Source organism: Camellia sinensis, chromosome 9, assembly GCF_055761805.1.
Source record: "Camellia sinensis isolate YWXY chromosome 9, ASM5576180v1, whole genome shotgun sequence".
In the NCBI taxonomy this organism is placed as follows: Eukaryota; Viridiplantae; Streptophyta; class Magnoliopsida; order Ericales; family Theaceae; genus Camellia; species Camellia sinensis.
The window spans coordinates 132,572,998-132,594,823 of NC_138969.1; the positions used below are offsets into that span (position 1 = coordinate 132,572,998).

General features: G+C 41.0%; 1 pseudogene; it reads right to left on the bottom strand.

Moving 5' to 3' along the window:
* Nucleotides 1-16,302, bottom strand: part of LOC114272164 (O-fucosyltransferase 30 pseudogene) — a 65,147-nt pseudogene extending 48,845 nt beyond the window's left edge.
* Nucleotides 16,303-21,826: the final 5,524 nt, after the last annotated feature.

Consider the following 21,826-nt stretch of genomic DNA (forward strand, 5'->3'; position numbering starts at 1 on the left):
TGGGATGCATTCCCTATTCGAGGTTAAAACTTGCACAAGTGGTTTTTCGGGACCCTTGAACGGAGCGGTTGTATTCGGACCCTAGGTGGTTTGGTGTAAGGAGGGATTCGGGCAAGGCCCTATTTTTACCGTCTCTTTTGAGGCCCTGCGGTTGGCGCTACGCGGTATATAACCGTTGGTAGGCATCCGAGGTTAGTTCTGCAACAAAGCAGCAAAAGAGGGGGCATACCGAATAATCCGCGTCCGATTCTTGTGGTCGGGAGGACGGAATCTCTTTGGGGAATTTCTAGTTACAAACATCTGACTCAACTCTTAATGTATTTATTTGTTTATTGGAGTATCATGCTTTACTACTTGGTGCTATAAATGTGATTGTGCATTGGACTGGGAAAAAGGGGTGGGGTATGTGTGTGTTTACTAGGCATTCAAAGCTCACATCGTATCATGCCAGGTGACGAAGCGGAACTCATAGTGGAAGATGATGAGCCGGAAACCGTTGAAGACTTTTGGCTATCTTAGGAATACTAGAAATTTCCTTTTTGTTATTTTGTAAGACTCATATGAAGTTTAAAACTTTCTTTTTGGGATGTAATGTAATGGAACCATCTTTTGAAGCAAGTATAATTGTGGCTAGTATGTATTTATATCCTATGTATGTACCTTATCGTTGCTTATGAGACCTTGTACCAATGCCTTGTAAGATCTGTCAAAAAGGTAGTGCGCTGCCTAAGAAAGCTGGACTTAGAAGGGAGGCTATTTTGACTCCTCCAGCGATCTGGGATCGTACTTGGTTATTGACCATAGGACTCACTAGTGACTTCCCTTGACTACAACCTATAGTGTAGAATCGGGGCGTCACAGGATGAGTTTGAACTAAGTTGCATATGTATGTATGTGGAGAATTAGCTTTGATTCCTTACTTTCTCATGAAAGATCATGAAGAACCTACCTTATATATATATATATATATATGTGTGATGATATATGTGATGTTGATGCAATATATGTGATGTTAATGCAAAAAGGAAATTTGACTACAGTTAAGCATTCAAGAACTAGTGTTTATCTAATTTAATGTATGTATTTGAAGCCTTTGTAACATGAATTTTAGGCTATGTATTGTCAATTAAAAATGTTAAAATGAGCTTTGTGAGGATGTACCAAAGAATTGGGATTTTGTAAGAATTCCGGACAATTTTGAGCAGAATCGCCGCACGTGCGGGGGTCATGGCCGCACGTGCGGGAGGTGCTGCGCACGTACGGGAGTCATGGCCGCACGTGCGGGAAATGGTGAAAAACAGGGGCTCGGCCACTGTCTAAAAGGCACGTGCGGGGCATTTTGCCGCACGTGCGGGAGAGCTTGCCGCACGTGCGGGGCTCACAGCCGTACATGCGGCCCATGCTGAAAAACATAGATCGCTCCGTTTTGCGTGTAGAACCCTCTAATGTTGTCGGAATATGTCTTTGATGCCTTTTAATATGTATAAATTCCTTCGAAGTGAAACGAAACAGAAAGTGAATTGATATGAAAAGGAAGCTAAATTGTAAAGGTTGAATGTGTGCAGGGCACACTCCGGGAGGAACAAGCACATCATCGCAACACTGTGAGTAGTAACATCATTATCTGCTTTACATATGGCTAATGCTTTTCATTAGCATTTCGTTTACGCAACTATGTTAATGTTTCAAGTATGTATGTTAATGTTCAAGTATGTTCCAAGTATGTAAGAAAGAAATGGGAAAGATAAAATGCCTTCATGCTATAAGACTCTGGGCCTACGGCCATTCAAAATAAGTTATTATGATACGGAACAAAGTGCTACATGGAACTAAGTGCTACGACGTGAGCCACCTCTAGAATTCGTGTGAGACACCTCTTGAGTTCGTATAAGTATATTCAAGGGCCTTGTGCCACCATGTTTAAGGGCCTTGTGCCACCATGTTTAAGGGCTTTGTGCCACTATGTTTAAGGGCATCATGCCACCATGTTCAAGGGCGTTATGCCACCATGTTCAAGGGCTTCAAGCCACTATGATTTAAGAATGTGATATATCAAGTTGTTATGTTCAAGATTAGGCCTAAGGCCATTATAAAATGAATACAGAATCAGGCTAACTTTGTGATCTCTGCTTTTCCATATGTATTGATATATGTCATGTTTCAAGTTGAGCGTTGTTTCATTCACGTATTACTATTCACTGAGCCCGGCTCACTATCTGTTATGTCTGTTTCTGTAGGCAACCAACCAGGTGGTCAATCCTAACCCATGACGCCCGGTTTCTTTTGTCAACCTTCGCGTAGCCAGGCACTTTCGAGGCCACTTATCTTGTGAAGTTTATTAAGATAATTAGCTTACTTCTTGGCTATCCTTCGAAGGTTAAATGCAAATGACTTCAACAGTTTTTGTTACATGCCCGACTATAGGGCTGGGTCTGTATATGTGTTTGTATTTATGTATACTGCTAAGGAATATTTTTGGACTCTATTAACCTTTTATGGTGCATGTAATGTATGAGATCCTGGCATGTTAGAAATAGCTCAATGCAGTTTGTTGTTTTGGTATTCTTCTAATATTTTGTGCTTCCGTCAAGGCCCCATATGCTATATATACCAGGTTATATGTCTGTGTTTGAATGGGTCATGCCCGAACTTTTAGGGGCGAGTCAAGGGGCGTGACAAGTGGTATTAGAGCACGAGTTGCTATCTCATGCACGGATCCATTGAGCTTTAGGGTGTCTAGAAAAGCTTTAGGCATCTTGCATGACATCCTGAAAATATGTGAAAGAACGATGGCAACGTTAAGTCTACTCGGGTAATGCTAACACTTTTGAAATATGTCTATTGTGTATAAATGATTCTTATGTAGGCGATGGTGAGAACAAGGACAGAAGATACGGAAGATGCTACCACGGCACGGCTGGATAGAATGGAGAGAATGATTATGGAAATGACGGAGACCCTACGGCAACAACAGCAACAGCCACAACAACCACCCCCACCACTGGTACCTCCACCGGCAGTACAAGATTTTCATGCTGAAGACCGAACTATCACCCTTACTAAGGAGTTTAAAAAGATGAAACCGCCATCCTTCAAAGGAGGAATAGAACCAATGAAAGCTGAAGCGTGGGTGTTGGGAATAGAGAAGTTATTTGAAGTCTTTCCCTGCACAGAAGCTCAAAAGGTGCAATTAGCTGCCTTTACTCTTGAGGATGAGGCACGCAGATGGTGGATGCTTATGAGAACTGTACACGAAGGATTGACATGGGACAGATTCTTGGAACTGTTTTATGACAAGTACTTCCCTCAAAGCATGCGGGATAAGAAGGTAACGGAATTCGAAACTCTCAGGCAAGGGAACAAAACCGTCGCTGAATACGAAGCCCAATTTGCAGAATTAGCTCGGTTTGCACCCCATATGGTGGATACGGATTATAAGAAGGCGTGCAAATTTGAAGGGGGATTACGGAGCGCTATCCTAGATAAGGTCAACATGTTGAAGTTACCTACTTACGTTGATGTGTTGGAAAGAGCCGTTATAGCGGAAGGGAATCTCGCTACTCAGAGTCGAATTTCGGAATGGAAAGGGAAGAGGCAAAATACTCAATGGTCGAAGGGATCACCTACTCCACCAAACAAAAAGCAAACTTTAGGGAGTTCAAATACTTCTACCCCTAGTCAGGATTCAATACCGACTTGTCCGGAATGTGGGAAGAAGCATCGTGGAACGTGCTATCGGAAGTCTGGAGCCTGTTTTCAGTGTGGCAAGACGAGTCATTTGATCAAGGATTGCCCTCAAAGAAATCAACAAAGCAATAATAGAACCACTACAAGTTCAGCGGGGTCTGCACCAACTTCCAACACCAAGACAACTGTTAAACCTACTAATAATAAAGACACTGCAAGACAAGGCAGGGTGTTCGCATTGGTTCCGGGAGATGTGCAAAATACGGCAACGGTGGTGTCAGGTACATTTATCGTTCACGGTCATTTCGCTCATGTATTATTTGATTCTGGCTCCACCCATTCTTTTGTGTCGAAACTATTTGCACCTAATTTAGATAAAACTGAAGAAAAACTGTCATATATGTTGTGTGTGTCTTCACCTTTGGGAGGCCCTATGATTTGTACTTCTGTATATACTGCTTGTGAACTCCAACTTGGGGATATCCGGGTATATGCCAATCTGTTGCCTCTTGATATGGCCTATTTTGATATTATTCTGGGAGTGGATTGGTTAGGTGAATATGGTGCAACTATAGATTGTTTGACTAAAAAAATCAGTTTCCACCCTCCGGGACAATCAGGGTCTACCTTTCAGGGACATGGAGTGACTTCATCACCTTATTTAATTTCCGCCGCGAGGGCTTGTAAATTAATTCAGAAAGGGTGTCAGGGGTATTTATGCAGTGTTCTAGAGGGTCAGGTGGTGAATGGGAATACCGACATGATCCCAGTTGTCTGTGAATTTTCGGATGTTTTTCCAGAAGAACTACCAGGACAGTTAATAGATCGTGAAATTGAGTTTACAATTGAAGTAGCACCGGGAACTCAACCCATTTCTAAGACTCCGTATAGAATGTCGCCAGTTGAGATGAAAGAATTAAAAATGCAGTTGCAAGATTTATTGGACAAAGGATTTATGCGCCCGAGTGTATCTCCGTGGGGTGCGCCAGTTTTGTTTGTAAAGAAGAAGGATGGAACACTCCGGCTTTGTATCGATTACAGAGAACTTAACAAAGTCACAATCAAGAATAAGTATCTGTTGCCAAGAATCGATGACCTATTTGATCAGCTTCAAGGGGCACAGGTCTTTTCTAAGATTGATCTACGGTCTGGATACCATCAATTAAAAGTCAAGGCTGATGATGTTGAGAAGACAGCTTTTCGAACTCGGTACGGTCATTACAAATTTTTGGTTATGCCCTTTGGAGTTACTAATGCCCCAGCAGCCTTTGTGGATTTGATGAACCGCGTTTTTAAGTCCTATCTGGATGAATTTGTGGTGGTCTTTATTGATGATATCCTCATTTATTCAAAGAATGTGGAAGCTCATGAGACCCATCTTCGCTTAATTCTTCAAACCCTCCGGGAAAGGAAATTGTATGCAAAGTTTAAGAAATGTGAATTTTGGCTATTTGAGGTGGCATTTCTGGGGCATATTATCACAAAGGAAGGAGTTTCTGTTGATCCACACAAAATTGAGGCGATTGTGAGATGGCCGACTCCTACCAATATGACCGAAGTGCGTAGCTTTATGGGATTAGCTGGCTATTACAGGAGATTCGTTCAAGATTTTTCTAAAATTGCTGGGCCACTTACGCAATTGACTCGAAAGGGAGTTGTATTTGAATGGTCAAAAGAGCGGGAATCTGCTTTCCAGGAATTAAAGATGAAATTAACCACAGCTCCAGTTTTGGCTTTACCATCTGGCATCGAAGGGTTTGTAATTTATAGTGATGCGTCTCATAAAGGATTAGGGTGTGTGCTTATGCAAGGTGGAAGGGTTATTGCCTATGCTTCACGACAGCTTAAACCCCATGAAAAGAATTATCCCACGCATGATCTTGAGCTCGCGGCGGTGGTTTTTGCTTTAAAGATATGGCGGCACTATTTGTATGGCACTACCTGTGAAGTTTACACCGACCACAAAAACCTTAAGTACCTTTTTACCCAAAAGGAATTGAACATGCGGCAGCGTCGGTGGTTAGAATTAATTAAAGACTATGATTTACAAATCCATTATCATCCTGGTAAGGCCAACACGGTTGCAGATGCTCTTAGTCGGAAAAATATGGGAGATTTGGCCAACCTATTTACGGACCAAAAGGAATTGGTAGATGAATTGGATAAAATGAGGATGGAATTTAAGATACATGGACATGAAACAATCCTAGCAGCAATAATGGCTCAACCGACTTTACTTGAAGAGATTAAGTTACATCAAATGGAGGATGACATTCTAAAGAAGGTATGCGATGAGTTAGAGACAAAACCACAATCGGGGTTCAGTTTAGTGGATTCGGTACTCAAATTTCAAAACCGAGTATGTGTCCCCAATGTATTGGAACTTAAACGGAAATTGATGGAAGAAGCACACGCTTCAAGATTTTCCATGCATCCGGGAAGTACTAAAATGTACCGGGATTTGAAACAAAATTTCTGGTGGTCAAGCATGAAAAGGGAGATTGCAGACTTCGTCTCTAAGTGTTTGCAGTGTCAGCAAGTGAAAGCGGAGCATCAAAGACCAGCAGGATTATTACAACCCCTTCCAATCCCGGAATGGAAGTGGGAACATCTAACCATGGATTTCGTTGTGGGATTACCACGGACACCTCGGGGTATGAATTCTATATGGGTCATTGTCGACCGATTGACTAAGTCTGCCCACTTTCTTCCAGTGAAGACTCAGTACAATGCAGATAAACTGGCGGTCATTTATGTAAATGAAATTGTAAGACTGCATGGTGTACCGGTTTCGATTATATCGGATAGGGATCCGAAGTTCGTTTCCAGATTCTGGCAAAGTTTACAAGAAGCCAGGGGTATAGAATTAAAGTTCAGCACAGCTTTTCATCCTCAAACTGACGGTCAATCTGAGAGAACAATACAAACTCTGGAAGATATGCTCCGGATGTGTGTGCTAGAGTTTCAAGAAAGTTAGGAAACCCATTTACTGCTGGTAGAGTTCGCATACAACAATAGTTACCACTCAAGTATTGCAATGGCACCATATGAAGCTTTGTATGGAAGACCGTGTCGTTCTCCCGTATGTTGGGCTGAAGTTGGAGACAAATCCTTGTTAGGGCCTGAAATTGTTCAGTTGACAACTAAAAAAGTTAAAGTTATTCGGGAAAGATTAAAAACGGCTCAAAGTAGACAAAAAAGTTATGCGGATAACCGACGGAGAGATTTGGAATTTGAAGTTGGCAGTCACGTCTTTATAAAAATTACTCCGATGAAAGGCCATCTAAGATTCGGGAAAAGGGGTAAGCTAACGCCCCGCTACGTTGGTCCCTTTCAAATTTTGGAAAGGGTGGGTCAGGTAGCTTACCGGGTTGCCCTTCCGCCACATATGAGTCAAGTACATAATGTGTTTCAAGTCTCTATGCTTCGGGGGTATCTTGCAGATTCGTCTCATGTTACTGATTATCACCAAATTGAACTAGATGATAAATTAACTTACGAGGAGAAACCAATCCGCATTTTGGATCGGCAAGTGAAACAATTACGAAACCGAGAAATTCCAATGGTAAAAGTGGAATGGCAAGAACATTACGGAACCGACGCAACTTGGGAAAAAGAAGAGGAAATGCAGCATCAGTATCCACATCTGTTCCTACCTTAAGGTAAAACAAGTTTGGGGACCAAACTTATTTAAAAAGAGGAGAGTGTAATAACCCGACCCTCATACATGTTCTTTGTTATATTTTCAGATCCTATTTTGTGATTTTGGATGCTTACTGTGTAATTCCATGAGAAATTAGGGATAAGAAAGTGAACTCCATGTTTAAACCATATGTTTAAGGATGTCTATCTGTTCGACAAGAAAAGTATTTGTTACATTACAAGGTTTGAATTGAAATTGGAGGTCTTCAAGGCTTAATTATCTGAAATTGATTTTAGATATGTAATCAGCATAATTTTTAGGTAATATTAAGCATTTTGGGGAAATTTCAATTTCGGATGTTTAAACGATTGACTTTTGTCTTATTAGCTCTTATATATATATGTGTGTGTGTTCTTGGAGCCTTGGACCTAGTTCAACACATTTCATGGAAAAGGATAGAGAGAGTAAGAATAGAGAGAAATGAGAAGGGAGTTTCAATAAAGGCTAGAGATTGAATAACCTAGTGAGACTTTGGGAGATCTCAACTCAAGGTAAGTTTGTCTAACTTTTATAATTCCTCTCTTGAATTTGAGAGTGATACAACCATGATAATTGAACTCAAGGTGTAATTGGATCATGTTTTATCCATTGGATGAGTTTGAACTAAGTTGCTTATGTTTGTATGTGGAGAATTAGCTTTGATTCCTTACTTTCTCATGAAAGATCATGAAGAACTTACCTTATATATATATGTGTGATGATATATGTGATGTTGATGCAATATATGTTATGTTAATGCAAAAAGGAAATTTGACTATAGTTAAGCATTCAAGAATTAGTGTTTATCTAATTTAATGTATGTATTTGAAGCCTTTGTAACATGAATTTTAGGCTATGTATTGTCAATTAAAAATGTTAAAATGAGCCTTGTGAGGATGTACCAAAAGATTGGGATTTTGTAAGAATTTCGGACAATTTTGAGCAGAATCGCCGCACGTGCGGGGGTCATCGCCGCACGTGCGGGAGGAACAAACACATCATCGCAACACTGTGAGTAGTAACATCATTATCTGCTTTACATATGGCTAATGCTTTTCATTAGCATTTCGTTTACGCAACTATGTTAATGTTTCAAGTATGTATGTTAATGTTCAAGTATGTTCCAAGTATGTAAGAAAGAAATGGGAAAGATAAAATGCCTTCATGCTATAAAACTCTTGGCCTACGGCCATTCAAAATAAGTTATTATGATACGAAACAAAGTGCTACACGGAACTAAGTGCTACGACGTGAGCCACCTCTAGAATTCGTGTGAGACACCTCTTGAGTTCGTATAAGTATATTCAAGGGCCTTGTGCCACCATGTTTAAGGGCCTTGTGCCACCATGTTTAAGGGCTTTGTGCCACTATGTTTAAGGGCATCATGCCACCATGTTCAAGGGCGTTATGCCACCATGTTCAAGGGCTTCAAGCCACTATGATTTAAGAATGTGATATATCAAGTTGTTATGTTCAAGATTGGGCCTAAGGCCATTATAAAATGAATACAGAATCAGGCTAACTTTGTGATCTCTGCTTTTCCATGTGTATTGATATATGTCATGTTTCAAGTTGAGCGTTGTTTCATTCACGTATTACTATTCACTGAGCCCGGCTTACTATCTGTTATGTCTGTTTCTGTAGGCAACCAACCAGGTGGTCAATCCTAACCCATGACGCCCGGTTTCTTTTGTCAACCTTCGCGTAGCCAGGCACTTTCGAGGCCACTTATCTTGTGAAGTTTATTAAGATAATTAGCTTACTTCTTGGCTATCCTTCCAAGGTTAAATGCAAATGACTTCAACAGTTTTTGTTACATGCCCGACTATAGGGCTGGGTCTGTATATGTGTTTGTATTTATGTATACTGCTAAGGAATATTTTTGGACTCTATCAACCTTTTATGGTGCATGTAATGTATGAGATCCTGGCATGTTAGAAATAGCTTAATGGAGTTTGTTGTTTTGGTATTCTTCTAATATTTTGTGCTTCCGTCAAGGCCCCATATGCTATATATACCAGGTTATATGTCTGTGTTTGAATGGGTCATGCCCGAACTTTTAGGGGTGAGTCAAGGGGCGTGACAGCATGTCATTTGCATTTTGCCCCAGCCGCGCGGGCACAGCTCTTTATTATCTAGCCTGCTTGTCTAAGTCTTCGGCCTTGTCAAAAATGGGTCGTCTCTAGGCTTTAAAATTCACTCCCGTCACTTGTGACTTTCGAGTTCTGTCAAAGAGGGGCAACTGTAGACACCCCATTTTTGACCGACCTTAAGACTCAGACGTCATTGATTGAGCGCTCGGTGATGGTGCATGTTGTGCTCGTTTAGAGGTTTCAGAGTTTTGGCTGAGAGCCTTGCCTCCGGGCCTCTGAACCCTTTTTTGCTTCTGCTCGGTTTGTGGACCGAATCTTGTTTTCTCTTCCCAGAGGGAGGGCGAGTTCTTGTAGACCATCTCTTTTTGGTCATAGGCGACTTTTCCCGTTTGGAGACTAGTTTTCGATTTTTGGAGCCTTTGGTCGCGCTCCTTGTCTCGAGACCGCTCAACGTTCTCTGTTTGGCATGATTTTTGAACAATACCTTGTTGCCTTTGCCTAGAGGAACACTGTGGTCCGGGAGACCACTTTTGTGGTTGCAGACCACTTTTGGTGCTCGTAGACTAGTTTTCAAAGCTTTCTGCTGGATGCCTTGCCTCTCGATCTCTCGTCTTGCATCCGCTTTGGTTTGTTTTTGGTACAAACCTTGTTTTCCTTGTCTGGAAGGTGGTCCAAGGGTGGGAGATCAGTATTTGTCCTGGCCGACCACTTTCTCCTTTGTCAGCCAATTTTCTGGTCGGACAACTGCTTTCTTGGTCTTTGAGGCATCTTTTTTGGTCGGCCACCACATCACTGCAGTGTTTTCATGCACTGCACTTCTCCTACCTATGGCCGACTAGTTTTTGTCTCTGTGGACCACTTGAAGTGGTCGGCCGACCACTTGGTCGGTTGCTTTTCGACACATTTTTGGAGATATTTTCCTCCAGCTGGCACAGCGGGAGGACATGAGAGCCATTCTCCGTACACTTGTATGGAGCGACTAGTTTGTTCCTCAGCTTCTCCTAGAAGCTTTGGCATTCCTCTTCTATAAGAGGGAAGCTCCCCCTCCCTCCTCTACGTTCAGAAAAACCAGCTGAGAGGGATAGATATAGTGTTGTATCTATATTGCCCTATTTCTCCATTTTTTTGCATGAAAAGTGTAGATTTGTCTTAGTTTAACACACAAACACACACTCAAACACCATCCTTGGGTAGCTGAGGTGCTAAGGAGTTGTTTTTCGTGTTCTTGGACTGATTTAAGCTTAAAGGGGCTGCTGGAGTTGCAGTTGTAAAGGTGGTCTTCAAGGGTGAGCATTTGACCTTTAAATCCCCCTTTCTTGCTTAAGATTTTAAGCCTACTTGCATGCTGTTTTGAGCTTAACTTATAACTGAAAAAAGTTTTGATTTTGAATGCTTAAAATAATTGTTTTAGGTCACTTTTTCGTTTGGGGTGATTTACCCACTCTTAGGCCTTGTTAGGCCTTGTTTTGAGCCACCCCTTTAGGCTCTTGTTGAACCCTTTGCATGAATTTTCTACCACTGAAATCCAGGGGATTTTCAGTGGTGGAAATGTGGTCTTGGTGTCCTAAATAGGAGAGGGTCATCCCCTCTCCTTTGTGTCTTCAATACTAGCTTCATGTGGCTCATGTTTGAGCATCTTTGTTAAGCTTGTGTTAGCTTGTTCTTAGCATTTATTTGTGGTTATTTTGCTGAGGCATACCACTGTTTTTGCTTGCTTTGGTCACCCCATGCATGGTTAATACACTTGTAGTTTAAATCACACTAATTAGCTTTATGTGCTTCATGAAGTAGCATGTCATTCTAGCTTGTTTTCTTTCGATTTCAGCATGTTTTTTGTGATGTTTTAGCATTCCATGACTTAGTTTTGGTTTGGTTTCGTTGGCCCTTGCATGCTCCATACACTTGTAGTGTAGTTCTATGATGTAGCCCAACATGCATCATGTTGTAACATGTCATTTTGCATGCTTTCGTCTTAGCTCTGAGAAGATTTTGTTCATATTTTAGCATGTTTAAGGATTGATTTGTGTTATATTGGTCATCCATGACTTGCTTTGTATAGCTATGGTTCAATCTAGCTTGTGAGCTTTGTGTATTGAGTCCTCTAGCATGCATTACTTGGACAATTTTAGTGACTTAGCATCATTTTTTATGTGATTTCAGTCCATGTTTCATGGCCATGCACTTGCATTTGCCACTCATTCAATGCGTTGGAGGGTTTGGCCCTTTATGCCTTAACATGAAACGTTGCATATGCCTTCATGCCTTAGCTTGCGAGCCATCATTTCAGTGGTTATTTGGGGTTATTTTGCCATGATATAACTCTGATTTTTATTGCTTAAGTCATCCCACGCTTGGTCTTAATAGGTGTAGTGTAATCCACCTTATTTGCCTTGCATTCACCATGCTTCATGACCTTCATGCTAGCATATTTTGGCCTACTTCCATGCATGTTTTAGACTCATTTTAACATGTACTAAGACTGTTTTGGGTTACCTTAACCACATGCTTCACGTTTCGCATACTTGTAGTACAAATGCTCTTGCTTGCCTCAAGCTTTGAGCACCATTGCATGCTTCATTTGTGTTGTGTACATGATTTGGCATCACTTAACATGACATTTCAGAGCATATAGCATTGCCATGTTCCCACTTCATTCATGCTTTGAATGCCTTTGAGTATTATGCATTGTTGCCTTACTTGTACCCTAGCTTGTATGCTTGCATGCCTAGGCCTTTGAGCCACCATCTCAGCATAATTTGGTCTTTGTTTAGACCTACTTGAGCTCTGTCCATGATTAGTTCATGCATTTGCGCCATGTATTGCATGCCTTCTTTGTAGTCCTCTTTACTAGCTTCATGCTTTAAGGACTCTTGCATGCTTTACTTGCTTTGTTTAAATGATTTGGCATCATTTCTTACATCATTTCAGTACACTTAGTGATGTTACACTTCCATGATTTTCACTCTTTAATTGCCCTTGAGAGTTGCACCTTAGCGCCTTAATTGGTGAGCCAATTGGCATGCATGTTTGCGTGTGTCTTCGGTGCCTTCATTTTAGCATTATGGCCACTGATTTGGGCATGACTGAAGTCTACCCCTTTTGGTTTAAGTACATTGATTATGCCATATTAATCATTGCATTGAGTATGCCATCTTACATTGCATTGTGCATGCCATGTGGTTATTTGCATTGTCTATGCCAAGTTGTCCCTTGCATTGAGTATGCATGTCCATAACATTGCTAAGTTGCCCTTGTAGCGTTGCATTGTGCATGCATGTGTTAGCATTGTTTGAATGCCATTTGCATTGGTAGTTTGATCATGTTGTATTGCATGTTGTTGCATGCCTGTCCCTTGCATTGTGTACGCCACGTAGTTTCATGTTTGCATGTTTAAGTTACATTGCATGTTTGCCATGTTATGTGTTGCATTGTTTTTGGAATAGGTGTTAGTCCAAACATGGGAAATGAGGAATGTTTCATGCTTCAAGTGATGAAACGTGCCTTAATTCCCGATCATCGACGCTCTTGATCATACATGATAGAGTTCTAGGCTTTATGTGTTTACTTGTGCATTCATTTTCATATTGAATTGTGGAACTTCGCCTCTCGGCCATCATGCATGAAAATGCGCGATTGGTGGCCCGAGGGTCGGGAACCACATCCCCTTGAGTTCATTATATGATAGGGAGGGCGGTTGTACACACATTTCTTGCAAATGCATTACCATGCCCTTTCTTGCTCTCTGTTGTAAAAAACTGGGATTCAGCAGCAACAACTGGCCAACCACTTTTCTGGTTTTTCAGCAACCAAAAGTGGTCGGCAGGTGTTTCTAGAGACGAAAAGTGGTCGGCCACCCTCCTACAGGATTCCTAAGGTGGAGTTTCATCTTTCTGGAGCTTGGTGCAGAGTTTTGAGAACAAATGAAAACAAAGGCAAATCGAGGTATCGCATTGGATTTCTAAACGAGGCGACCGAGCTTGCATGCAGTCCTCTCCCTCTGAGACTCCTAATTTACTGCTTTCCTTAGCTGCCATGCTTGGATAGCTAGCTTTTGCTTTGGTTTGGACTCTTAATAGTTAATGTGTTAGCTATTCAATTTGTTTTGTAATAATTATTTAACTAGGATTAGTTAATTAATTTGTTGTGTAATAATTAGTTTAATTAGCTTAGATTAGCTAGTTAGCTTCTTATTCGGTCTCTCCCTCGACAGAGCCAAGTGTTGTAATAAGCGTGCGTGTGTGTGATGCATGTCTTCCAACCCCTATTTCTTTCTCCCTTTTACTTAACCGCTCACGATGGTTAGTTTTAGGGCATATTTCGATTAGCATACCTCATGCTTGCATGCGGGCATCCATTCATTTTGTATTGCATGCACCGGGCTCGGCGCATCATACTAGCTGCATTGTATTTTAATACATTTACTTGAATACATGTATCGAATTGTCGTATTTCACATGACATTCTAGAATAGCCGAGCCTATTTTAGTTACATTTTCGCATGTGTTGCATTAGCCATCTTAGCATGAACTAGGATCATACATGATTTCTAACTAGTTCTTTGTTTTGGCTCGGAGTACACTGTAAGTGTTTACGCTTTAGCATATCGCATGTGTGTTATCGATTGCCATGAAAGCATGCTTGCCATGTGGCTAATTGCTTATGTGATGTAACTTCTTGAATGCCTATGGGTGAAGGTTGGATTATCTGAATTGGAACAATTCATTAAAATTCGCATTTTAGCCTACTTGCGAGTAGCAAACTTCAAACTATTTTCCAAACAAACGGATATGCAATGCTTTGTTCCAACTTAGGTGATCTAGTCTATACTTGTTTGCTGTGCGCATCACATAGTAAGATTAGCTAATTAATCGGAATAAGAGCACATGTGTTTTCGAAAACAAAATATCATGCTCAGTACAGGCCGATCTTTGATCGGGCAAGCGGGGGTGCTCATAGATGACCTTCCCCAATCGTACCCAAGTTCCCGAGCCGAGGCAACTTTGGTGATGACGGGCATGTGGCCTTAGGCATGAGTCAGGGTTTCCTAAATTCCCCCAAAATAAAATCTTTAGGTGGCGACTCTGTATCTGGCAAAGTGATCCATGTGTGGCACTTCTTTACAAAAATCAGTTTTCCAAAACGATTTGCCGGATTTGGACTCTTTGGTGATTTATCAATCTCACATCGCACATTGTGAGATCAGATTAAGAACCGTGACATTGAGTTCGAACTGTAGCATGAGGCCCAAGGGCGCGTGTACAGTGTACAATATACACAACATGATCTCAAATTACCTGCCTGCGACTCGAAATGAGCTCACTCGTGTGGTTCTAGACAGCAAAACGAAGCTGGTTGGGACTCAAAACCCTAAATTTAGGGCAACTACTGAGAACAATGGCGTGGTGATCCAGAACCGAAGGTACAATTAGGGTTCGATTGAGTATTGCGGCCATCAAAATGGCATACTTGAACTCAGACAACTGGTTACTGAACCCACTGTGGGGTGCGTACCAGAGGAATTTCTCTCCAGCTAGGGTTTGCTGTGAGGTGCAGAGGTGGAGGGACTAGGGTTGGGAGGAATTTTTTAGGGTGGAGAGGGCGTTTCTTCTTCCATCTGATGTTTGTTCGGTTGTTGAAGTTGATAGATTCCATCACACACGCTCTTTCTCTCTCTTCTTGGGTGATGAAAAGTATTTGATTTCATTTCAATTGGTAGTGGTGGTGTAAAAATGGTTGCTTGATTTAACAGCACTGATTGGTTGTCGAGAAAATATGCAAGAAAATGGAAAGAAAGAATAATTTCGTTGGGGGAGAATTTTATTATACACACCTTAATTATAATATTTTTTTAATTATAACTAATTTTTTTTAATTATAATACTATTTTAAGATTTTAATTATGATTTTATTATATTTGATTATAATTTTTTTTTTTAATTATCACTTAATAACTAAAAAGTATATTTCTTCTTAAGAGAGCATGTTTGGTTCTGGTGTGATTTTACTTTTCCTTTTTGTAGACACCTCATTTTTTATGGCCCTATGACTTGGATTCTTATTGCATGCACACCTGATGATGAGTTTTATATTCTCGCCAAGTGCACGAAGTTCTCAATGGAATTTCATAACTTTGAGCCTTTCAAACCCTACACCTTTGTTGCCTCATTCTTGAACCAAACCCTGTGGTTTTCAAGTCTGCAGCTCCTAGTGGCCTGTCGGCCACCTTATTGGATTGCCGACCATTACTTTTGGGTTGTCGGCCATCACTTTTGAACTGTCGGCCACTGATGTGGCTTGCCGGCCACCAGTGATGGCCGGTCGGCCACCAGTGTATTTTGCAGATATTTTATGCTAGCTGTGCCAACTATTTGCACAGATGCATGCATTTGTTCCCACATGTAAGACTGGATATCCTTGTAGAGAAATCATGTTTTCTATATATAGGAGCCCCCTCTTTCATGTTTTAAGGTTAGAAAATTTTGAGATGAAAAATTTTCCTCTCTCTAGCAAATTCCTACACTTTTGCCTACAATTTCTTAACCTTTGCCTATACACCCTTAACCAAATCTTCTAATCTTTGAGCTAAGGTACTTTTGATCTTGGTTTGAGCTCTGGAGGGTGTGTTTACTTGGTTTTGTTGCTTGGAATTGCTCTTTTCTTCAAAAGGTATAAGGCTTTGCTTGTAGCTTTGTTTTATTTACTATTATTCCTATTGTTTGTCCATTGTTTTGGGGCTGTCAAAACTCTATATTTTTGGGCTGAAGCATGGGTCTAAGGGCCATTAAAGGTTGAGGGGTTGAGAGCCCTTCTTTGTACCTCGTTTTGGAGGCCTTTGTCCATGTGCTTCCCACCCTTTTACTATATTTTTCCAAGCTTTTAAACACTGATTTTCAGAGCTTTTTCAGTGGCCAAAATCATGTTTTGAAGATCAAATTTGGAGGGGTTAGCCTCCCCTCCTTATGTCTTGCTTACTAGCCTAGTTTGTGCCTTGTTTTAGCATGTCAATCTAGCTATTTTTAGCTCAATTCCAGCATGTTTTAGGACTATATTAGACCTATTTTAGCACTATTTTGAGCTATTGGCTGCATTTGGGCCTTGCTTTGCATGCTTATAGTGTAATAGTCTTCATAAGTTCGGTGTTCTAGGCCTTATACACCGTCTTGCTTGAGTTGATAGCATTTATTTATGCTTTTCTCCCTCATTTTTAGCACCTAATCATCTCTACAACCTCCTTCCTTTCTTAACTTTTTTTTTTTGCTTTGAAAGTGGTTCAAACAATTTGCTTGTTTAAAGTACGAGATTGAGATGTCACGCTTAACGGTTTAATCCCTTAGGGGGTTCATTACTAATGGCATGATGTCTCTTTCATGCCTAAAACAACTTTTAGTTTGAGCTTTCTTTCCATTTAGAGGACTTAAACTCACCATTGGACTTAATTGATTAAGGAATGGTTGGTAAACTAAAATCAGTAACTAAAATTGGAACTAAAAAATGGCGCAAGATATTAATTAGCTGTGTTCAATCATTGAACACATGGAACTTGGGCCATTTCATACTCATTATTGATGAAATGATTCAAGGCTCTAAGGTCACCACTTCCCTTGATCATCCATGATAGGGTGGTGGTCTTTAGAGTCTCTTTTTGTTGCATTCATTGGAATTGCATACTTTGATTCACAAACCATCATGCAATGAAATTGCTTGAGTTGGTGGTTCGTGGCTTAAGTTCACCACTTCTTGGATTTGTTCATGAAAATGAGGGGTGAGTTGTGTAGATAACCCTTGAAATACTCTATATATGTTCTATATGTCCTCTGTTGTAGTAGGGAGAACTGGGCAGCAGTGGCCGGCAGGTGGCTGGCAGACCACCTTTGATGGCCGGCTGGTTATCGCTGGGGGGCGGCAGTCCTCATCATTGCCTAGCCGGTCGCTAGTGTAAAATTTTAGCTGTATGTTCCTTTGGCAGAGCAGAGTGAGTTGCAGTGTTAGTGTCCTATTGTGCAACAGAGGCTCTTCGGAAGCTAAACAGTGGCATTTTCAGGAGGAAACCGAGCATGCGCATCAACATCCCTCATTTCCCGAGGCAAAGTAGTTAGTTGTTTAGTTTAATTAGTTATTTTAATTGCACATGTGTTATAATTATTTAATTAGCTAGTCAACTAGAATAGTTAGTTAATTCAAGTATTGTAATAATTAGTTAAGTAGTTTAGCTAATTTCATTTGTTTTGTAATTGTTAGCTTAATTAGCTTAGCTTTAATAGTTAGTTAATTAGCTTAGTTTATTCATTCGGTCTCTTCTTCGTGAGGCCGTAATGTAATAATGTGTATGTCTTCCAACCCCACGTCTTTCTTCCTTTTATTTAACTGCTTATGATGGTTAGTTTAGGAACATCATGTTTCGATTAGCATACTTCATGTTTGCATCTATTTGTATTGCATGCATTGAGGATCAGTTCATCATTCTAACTGCATTGTCGTTTCAATACTTCTTTGAATTACGTGCTTGGATCGCATGTTATCAAATTGTTTCACATACCATGTTTAGTAGTCGAGCCTATTTAATTGCATATTGTATGTGCTGCATTAGTCATATTGCATAAGTTAGAAATCATGCATTTTTCTAACTATTTTGTTCATTTTGGCTTGGAGTACTAGGTGATTCTTTATTCATTTTAGCATATTGCATGAATGTGATTGTTGCCATGTTTAGCATGCTTGCCATGGGGCTAAATGCTTAAGTGCTAAATTCCATAAATGCTTGTGGATGAAAGCTTGTCACTTAAATTGGAATAATTTAAGTATTGTTTATATGCGATCACTTTTTCAAGTGGTACATATTTTCAAACAATTTTCAAAAACGAACATGAATCAAGTATTCCAATTCTTGCAAAGGTAGTCTAAACTTGTGTGTGTGCGCATCACATAGTAATGCTAGCCTAATAAATCGGAAAAAGAGCATATACTATACATAAGATTCATATCATGATTATTAGAGGCCGATCTTTGATAGGGCCAGCGGGGGTGCTCAATTCATAACCTTCCCTCTTTCGTACCTAAGTTTCCGAGCCGAGACAATCTTGGTGATGACGGACACGTGGCCTTTGGCATGAGTCATGGTTTTCCAAAATTCCCCCAAAATAATATTTAGGTGGCGACTCTGTATCTGGCAAAGCAGTCTATTTTTTGCAATTTGATTTAAAATCAATTTTCCAAAAGATTCGAGGAATTTGGACTCTTTGGTCTTTATCAATTTCATACTGCATTTGTGAGATTAGATTCAGAACTGCGGGAGTCCAAACTGTAGGGCTTACTTCGAGCTTCCGAAAGGGGGTCGAAAAAGTCGAGCTACAATTTCTGGAAACTCTGCTAGGGAATTTACAGAACTTAACTTGAAATTCATGATATGCATTTTTTATCTACACTTATATGTTTCTTTGTATTGCATTTGCATTAGTGCGTTTAAGTCACTGTGTTTGCCATATGCTATTCCTGGACGGTTTGCTAGAGGCTTCCCTAAAAGCTTGCCAGAAGGCTGACCGGTCATGGGCTCTGCCATGATGGGAACACAACCCTTGGATCTAGACTACCGCTGTACCGTTTGATCCTCCTTTCACATCTCGGTGTTAGGTGTGAGAGGTATATTAGGTGGTGTTGCGGAGGTACCCTTTTGACCTTTTGGCCTAGTTGCATATAGAAAGCCGTAGAGACTATTCCAAACCAGGAGATGATGCTTACCCGAATGTAGGATTGCATAAAATTGTTTTATTTGAATAGTGAACCCTAGCTCTTCAAGAAACTAGGACATGGTAACCCTACCCCCTCATAGGAGGTGTTTTGGTTCTCACTTAACTAGTATGTGCTTTACAGTGAAACTGTACATGAATGTGCGTATCAGTTGCAAGTTGAATATCAATTTTGGGGGCAGAATTCAGTATTGAATGCAGTCCAACAGCTTTGATTACATCTATGTTTTATTAACATCTGAGCTGAGGTGCTGTGCGGTTTATGATTACTGCTTTCTTTTTGCTAGGTAGTATAACATCATAGCTTTGGACAATTTGGATATCCCCCAAATGCTCTGGACTCGTGTTAGGAGGCTTTACAGATTTAGAGATCTTGTTAGGGGATAGCCTGTGTTTGCTTCGCTCCCATTGGTTACTAGACGTAGAAGAGTTAGGCACAATTCACCAGTTCGGCAATCACCCTTCACTTCACCTGCATTTAGTCAGGCTTAGTTTTCTACATCTAGTCCAGTACGAGATCATTCACCCATTCCGATGGCACAATATCCCCCGGTCAGCATGGAGGACTTGATCTACCACCTTCAACAAATAGTTGAAACCATGTAGCAAGATATTGCTCGTTAGGCCGAGGTCACAGCACGTCAGGTTGAGGTCATAAATAGTCTACAACAACAACAGCCACAACCGGCAGCGGCTTCTACATCTCATGCACCTCCTATAGGTATCCCAGCACCCGGAGCCACAGTCCATACTGCTAATGCCCAGGTTGAGAATCAGGGCAACCCGGTAGAGCCGATCCTACCACAAGCCTCCAAAGTGCCTGTATATCAAACTGAGGTTCCATTTAAATTTGAGGTTGACCCGACTGTGCTTAAAGTCAACAAGTTGGAGAAGCTATTCAAGAGGGCACAGGGTGTTAATTCTATTCTCGACATAGAAGATGGGTATACCAACTCCGTAGTAACATTGCCAGATCGGTTCAAAATACCACATATCGATAGATTCGATGGTTCTGGAGACCCCATGGTTCATCTTCGGTTGTTTTTAGACATCCTGCGGCCGATGGGCCTAACCAGGTTGCAGAAACTATCACTCTTTGGCCGGACCCTATCCAGTATAGCCACCATATGGTATGCAAAGCTGGAGGATTCTATGAAGCAGAGTTAGGAGGAAATAGTTGAGGCCTTTATTGCACAGTACTCGTACAACACACAAATCGAGGTCATAACCCATGATCTCGAGGCCACGCGCTAGGAGCTAAAGTAGGGCTTTTCAAAATTTATAACGAGGTAAAGGGCTAAAGCTTCAATGATGACAACATGGCCTTTTGAGAAACATCAAATAAGGATGGTAGTTCGAAATCTCCATGGGAAATTGTTACAGAAAATGATAGTCCTACCTTTGTTCATATTCACTGAGCTCCATGAGATCGGTGTTCAGATTGAAGGCGCCATGAAACATGGGTTGATCACTGATGAGAAAAAGCAGACCAAAAGGCCTTTTGTGCACAATTCCAATGCAACCACCAGTGGTAGCACGGCTGCACGGCCCTCTGATGTGAGTGCTGTCACCACCACCACCAAGACCACCAATCCCTTCGCCAACATAGATCCACAAACCTCAACCAACCCTAATCGATCACAGAGGACCTTTACCCCGCTCTACATGCCTTTATCTCAAGCCTTGAGGGTGTTGATTCAAAGAGGGTATCTCAAGCCATTAGAGCCTCGCCCTCTACCTGATCCTCTTTGGCCGAAATACAACCCAACCAAGTACTGTGCGTTTCACGAGTAACACGGTCACGACACCTACCAATGCTTCAGGATACGTCATGAGATTCAAGACCTCATTGACATCAAAGTAATCGCGGCACCCCAAAAGCCAAATATAACTACCAACCCTCTCCTGGCCCACAATCAAGTTCCCCCACCTCGAAACGTAAACCTAATCCATACACTAGCCATCCCCTACGACCCTAGCGTATACATTACGCCTTCCCACCTACCTAGACTGACGGTGTTCATTCCTAAAAGCACAGACTTGTGCATGATGGACACGTCTGTCTTTTAACCTAAGCCTGTGGTTGTAATACCCCTGTTCCGTAATATGCCAATTGGTCCTTAAACTGAGTATGATTATGTGTTTACCATGATTTTATGTGCCATTATGTGAATATATGTGATTTTGAAGTTTTATCTGTTCACCGTAGGAATATCTGTTTGAATAATCAGCTTTGGAAATTTAATTGAGGGCCTTATCGGCCATAGAACCCGAAATTGATTACGCCATTGTGATTGGCATAATTTTTAGAGCCTACGGTGAAATTTAATCGAAAAATTGATTCGGGCCAGATTAAATTGAATTATTTAATGGCATTGTGCTCAAATTGTTTAATATCTTAAATGTGGCTAGTGGGGCTTCTTGTATTTGAGCACTACACTCCTCATTCTCTCATATACCTTCATTTTTGGCTGATCAAACTCTAAGAAAGGGAGGAGGTCAGCTGTTAGAGAGAGTGAGGGAGAAAGTTGTGTAATTTTTGGCCCAAGGCTACGAATTTGAAGTCCAACTCAAGAACTGACCATAGATTGAGCTTCTAGGTAAGTGATTGTTTATGAATT